Source organism: Anomaloglossus baeobatrachus, chromosome 2, assembly GCF_048569485.1.
Source record: "Anomaloglossus baeobatrachus isolate aAnoBae1 chromosome 2, aAnoBae1.hap1, whole genome shotgun sequence".
NCBI classification, from domain to species: Eukaryota; Metazoa; Chordata; class Amphibia; order Anura; family Aromobatidae; genus Anomaloglossus; species Anomaloglossus baeobatrachus.
The window spans coordinates 756434702-756441097 of record NC_134354.1 but is presented as its reverse complement, the minus strand read 5'-3'; positions in this window follow the sequence as shown (position 1 = coordinate 756441097).

Genomic DNA, 6396 nt, shown 5'->3' with positions numbered 1-6396 from the left:
CCTCTTTTCTTCCAACCGATAAAATCAGCAGCTGCTGCTGACTAAAATGGGAATGCATGAGTGGATGTGTGCCTCCTTCCACACAAAGCATAAAACTGAGGAGCCCGTGATCCACGGGAGGGTGTAGAGGCAGAGGGGAGGGGTTACACTTTTTCAGTGTAATACTTTGTGTGGCCTCCGGAGGCAGAAGCTATACACCCAATTGTCTGGGTCTCCCAATGGAGCGACAAAGAAACATGATTTTCATGCAGGACAATGCTCCATCACATGCATCCAACTACTCCACAGCATGGCTGGCCAGTAAAGGTCTAAAAGATGAAAAAATAATGACATGGCCCCCTTGTTCACCTGATCTGAACACCATAGAGAACCTGTGGTCCCTCATAAAATGTAAGCACTACAGGGAGGGAAAACAGTACACCTCTCGGAGCAGTGTCTGGAGGCTGTGGTGTGTATTTGTCAGTAATTTTTGGGGTTTTGTTTTTGCATGTCAGAAATGTTTATTTCTAAATTTTGTGCAGTTATATTGGTTTTCCTGGTGAAAATAAACAAGTGAGATGGGAATATATTTGGTTTTTATTAAGTTGCCTAATAATTCTGCACAGTAATAGTTACCTGCACAAACAGATATCCTCCTAAGATAGCCAAATCTAAAAAAAAAAACCACTCCAACTTCCAAAAATATTAATCTTTGATATTTATGAGTCTTTTGGGTTGATTGAGAACATAGTTGTTGATCAATAATAAAAAAAAAAAAAAATTGCTATAAAATACAACTTGCCTAATAATTCTGCACCCAGTGTACATGCAGTTTAAGGAAGCAAACTGCACTCAAATTTCCGCTGTCATCGCCGTCTGATGCTTGATTTTAGCTCAGTGTGCATGACCCCGGACTTCCGGTCATGCGCACTATGAAGCCGGGTGTACGCGTCCTGGCTTCAAACTGAAGTAGTATCCCTATTAAACTTTTGCAATCCTTCACATCCTAACTTCCACTTTTCTTCCTCCTTCTCTATCCATCAACAATTGTTTATTACTTGAAAGAAATCATTTGACTTATTACAAATTAATATGATGTTTTTACATGACCTTTCCCATATATTTTATATAATCCCTAATAAAAATATTTTAAAACAAACTGAAGTAGTGCGCATGACCCAAATTCCGGGGTCATGCGCACTGAGCCGAAATCCAGCGTCGGGCGGTGGAGAGGTGAGTGAGATCCTCCTCTGACGCTGCACATTCAGTAGCATTTTAGCACTCCCACAGGGACCCACAGGGGACTAGCCAAGGGAAGTAAAGCCCTTCAGACTAGTCTCTGCGCTCATTAGCATACGATATGAGGCTGGTTTTAGACGTCCGTGTTTTAGGTACGTCTGACATCTGTTTTTAACACGGATGCCACACGTACCTATGTTTTTATTTGCGGTTACTCACACGTTCGTGTTGTCACACGGACCGTGTGACCTCTCATGACCCCGCACACACACGTCCGTTTGTAAACCAAGTTACTCGTTCAGCAAAGCAATATTTCCCATAGGAAATAATGCAAGCTCAGACAATGCATTCCACAACTTGTTAAAATGTCCCATCCTGGCCCCTATTGTGCCATTACACACACGCACAAACACACACAAACATTATGCTCACCTTACCTTCCATCGCCGGTCTCCTGGATCTTGTAGTTCGCCGGTACAGGTGTATCGGCAACCATCGCAACGAGGGAGGACGTTCCGCTGTCAGAGCGCTGACGTCAAAGGCAGGAGCCGCTTGCCTCTGATTGGTCAGCGCGCTGCCTTTGAGTAGCGGCTGACAGCGGAAGTTCCTCCCTCGTTGCGATGGTTGCCGATACACATCCTGTACCGGCGAACTACAAGAACCATGAGGCCGTCGATGGAAGGTAAGGTGAGCATAATTTATGAGTGTGTGCATGAGTGCATGTTTGTTTGTGTGTGTTTGTGCGGACTGCAAGAGTGGGTCAGAGCGCAGTGGATGTACGGAACCGGAAGTGAGTGCTGTATTTTGCTCGTTCAGCAAAGCTTTCTCGTAAACGGAGTTACAAATTTACTGGGTTACTCGTTAAGCGAGGTTCCACTGTATTTACCTCTCTCCAGCGATGCTGCCTCCGTGTCCTGACCCCCGCTCATTATATGAGAAGTGATATCCAGGCGGCACTCAAAATTTCAGGGCCTGGTCAAGGGAAGGCACATCCAAATAATATATGAACATAAGACCGGCACTCCAAAACTTGCAGTAATCTTTAAGATTTAATCCAATTTCGGCTAGACCTTTAGCCTTTGTCAATACAAATATTCAGTGCCCTGTGGAGCTGGAAGCCGGAGCATTGCTGGGTGAGTATACAGCAGAGTGTGTGTGTGTTCAGTGTATACATGCATGTGCGCTATGTGTGTGTATGTGCTCGGTGTATCCATGTGTGTCTGCTATGTGTGTATACGTGTGTGTGTGTGGTGAAAACCTGGAAGCCGGGACATCGCGGGGGACCGCATCGGGGACTCATCACAGTTCCCAATGAACTCTGATGAACTTGTGACGCTGTAGCGCAGGTGTCGGGGGGGTCATCAAGATGTCATCAGAGTTCATTGGGAACTCCGATGACCTCCTGGATGTCACTGTGTTTGCAGAATACTCACCTGTCCCCCCGGTGCTGTCCTCGGCGGTGCTGTACCCCGCGATGCTCCGGCTTCCAGGTCCTGAATGCGGTGAATAATCAATGAATATAATGAGCAGTGGTCAGAAGCGGGAGGCAGCAGAGCCGAGGAAAGCAGATAAATATGGAAAAAAAAATATTTCACAGACCCGTTTTTTTCTCCAGTACCTGTCACACGAATGTCACACGTATGACTATAACCATGCGTGTGACTTGCACCTGATTAAACAGGGACGTCTGAAACCAGCCTAAGAGCTTTAGAAATACTTTTTCTATAGATCCCTTTATCTATGCTACTATATACAGGGACGATATAAATAATAATACATTTTTATTACAAATTATTACTATATAGAACAAGAAAGCAAAATTTGGAGGTACAAAAATAATCAGTGGTGAGCAATGTCTACCAAAACCCGCTAATATAACTGGCCAATACCCAGTCAATAAATACAATAATCAAAAATAATTAATTACACCATAAATATGGCATATCTCTCAATAATTAATTTGACTGGGATATGGCTATAAGATGATATTAAACTATGTGCCGTCTCAAACAGGTAAAAAAGTTCTAACATCCACAAGGCAATCAGGGTCCAGGTGTCATGGACTATATATATATCCGTGCAATTAGCACTTAAATCCAGTGTTAAGAAGATTTATTAAACACACAGTTTAACAGCTGAAGTCGCAGACAGAAAATTACTGACCGAGACCAATACTAGCACAAGAATAAAGGTAAAAGACCCCGGAGCAGTTACCTGAACAGCTGAGCGGCACAAGATGTTGGCAGGGAATGTACACAGCCCGACGGCCGTTTCGGAGACCTTCGTCAGGGGGCGGTATTAGGGTGAGAGGAAATGGGGTGGGGTGGAAATAGAGACACGACAGGCTGGTATGTAACGTCCATATCCACCTGGCCTCAAGTTGAGCCAAACGCACACTGACAGAACCACCCCTTGCATCAATATTTAGCATATCAATACCCTTAACTTTAAGACCCTTAGCATCCGAATTATGATATAACCTAAAATGTCTTGGAAGTGTTTTGAGAGTGGATGTGTCCTCAACAGTGGCTGCCGCCATTTTTTTATGACACTTTATATTCTATATTTCCTTCAGCACAAGAACAGGAGGCTTTAAGAACTTTAGAGGAATTATCTACTGTATATTGTGATTGTGGGCTGCGGACCGGCCTGTCGCGTCTCTATGGGTCATGTGATCTATGAGTCATCACTCATTCACGTGTCTCTGACGTGGCCGCCGCTCGGCGTCCCATGTTGTCATGGTGACACGAACGTCACAATACGATCCACTTCTGATTGGCTGCTGGTTAGTTATAAACCCCATTTCCTCTCACCCTAATATCGCCCCCTGACGAAGGTCTCCGAAACGGCCGTCGGGCTGTTTACATTCCCTGCCAACATCTTCTGCCGCTCAGCTGTTCAGGTAACTGCTCCTGGGTCTTTTACCTTTATTCTTGTGCTAGTATTGGTCTCAGTCAGTAATTTTCTGTCTGCGAATTCAGGTGTTAAACTGTGTGTTTAATAAATCTTCTTAACACTGGATTTAAGTGCTAATTGCACGGATTATAGTCCATGACACCTGGACCCTGATTACCATGTGGATGTTAGAACTTTTTTACCTGATTATGGTTTGAGACGGCACATAGTTTAATATCATATGTCACGAACCACCGGGGGGGTCTCTCAGAAATCCCCCGCGCTGGCTACCAGTACGTCACAATCGGGGGGTAACAAGTGGGGGTCACCCCTCCTTTATACCTCCCGACCGACAGACAGAGCACGTGACGCGCTCTCTAGCGCCCCTCTTATAGTCAGGCCAATTATGGAATTGCCCGACAATAAGCAAGGAGGCCGCTATACTACTTATGCCGATTATTGAAGGGTCCCCAGTGAGAGTAGGGTATATATTCCCCCGACCTCCGCGGGCGGAATATATAAAACCTCCCCGGATCTCACTGGCCTCCCCACAATAATCCTTGGCACAACTCGCTGCCACCAACCGCTTCACGGTAACTATTAGCCGAACACACAGACGTGGGATTCAAGATCGAGATAACAGAGCAGCCCAAGATTAATTATATAATTTAATCAGCCTAAAGCACACTAGAACTACAATATATACAATAGGGAATCTACAGAATATACAGTTATGTCAGAGTACAGTTACAGATAAAGCATGGTTTACAAACAGGTATGCAATTCAATCAGTTACCTTGTGCGTCTGGCCACAGGGGGGCGCTGTAGACCAGGTTTCTAGGAACTCCCACAGATGTTTCCTGCACTTGACCCCCAGCGAAAGAACCCTGGAAAATGGCCGAAGTAGGGTTATCAACCTGGGCAAATCCAGGTCCCCTCCTACCTTAGTGACCTCAGAGGGAGCACTGCTCCACCCCTGGCTGGAGTTATGGACAAAATCCACAACATGGAATATGGCCATAACTTGGCCTGGGAGCGTCGTAGGCGGACGCCAATGCTCTCATTGTGACAGTTATGAATTTAGCTACAGAATGAGAGGACTCATGACTTGTCTACTAGTTCCCCATTGGCTGATATCACGCCTGGGGTATTTCCCAAGCTCCCGCTCCCATAAAAAGGGTGTGCCAGCATCGTCCGCATGCGGAGACACCATTTTTATGGTTGCCATATTTATCGGAAATATGGCTTGCGAGATATGAACCATTTTTTACTGGAGTCGTTCTGTCTGGATACTTCCAAGCTTGCTAATTAGATAGCAGCTCCTACCACAGGGTCACGGCAGGGAGTCATCCTGTGTCCATTGTTCCCACATCACCTAATTTCCATATCATAGGAGATGGCCATGGGATGTGACACCTTCACAGATGCTGGACATTGAGAACAAGAAGGGAGGGGGGCACTGCCAGGGAGTGATGAGCGATTATGACTGGAAGTCATAATTCATCTTCATATCCCGGGATTTGCCTCACATCATCTTATAGCCATATCCCAGTCAAATTCATTATTGAGAGATATGCCATATTTATGGTGTAATTAATTATTTTTGATTATATTGTATTTATTGAATATAGTTTATTGACTGGGTATTGGCCAGTTATATTAGCGGGTTTTGGTAGACATTGCTCACCACTGATTATTTTTGTACCTCCAAATTTTGATTTCTTGTTCTATATAGTAATAATTTGTAATAAAAATGTATTATTTATATCGTGCACTGCGCTCGCCTTTTTCCTTGTTTTTGTCTGACTCCTTATTAGCGAATGTCCCGTACTAAATCATTTAATGATCCATGTATTGTGATACATTGTTATATAAGATGTGAATACTAAATCATGAATTTTTCACTATATTTACATTTATATACAGGGACGGTTAGGCAGGGATTAGCAATATGCACAGAACTGCTCGTGGTTATGGGTGTATATTGCACCTGACAGGTTCCCTTTAAGTTTATTGAAGAAAATGAAAAGTCCATTGTATAGACTGTAGAGACATGTGGGGCATAATTTAAGAACAAGGAAACGTCAATGCGTTTCAAGCAAAATAGCTATTATTCATGACACTGTATACAGTGGGCTTTTAATTTTCTGCAACTAAGGCTGCTTTCACACTACGTTTTTTTAACATGCGTCATGAACGTTTTTTTGCTGTAAAAGCGGATCCTGCTTTTACAGCAAAAAAACGCATGCAAACGCATGTGTTATTTTGCAGGATCCTGTTACT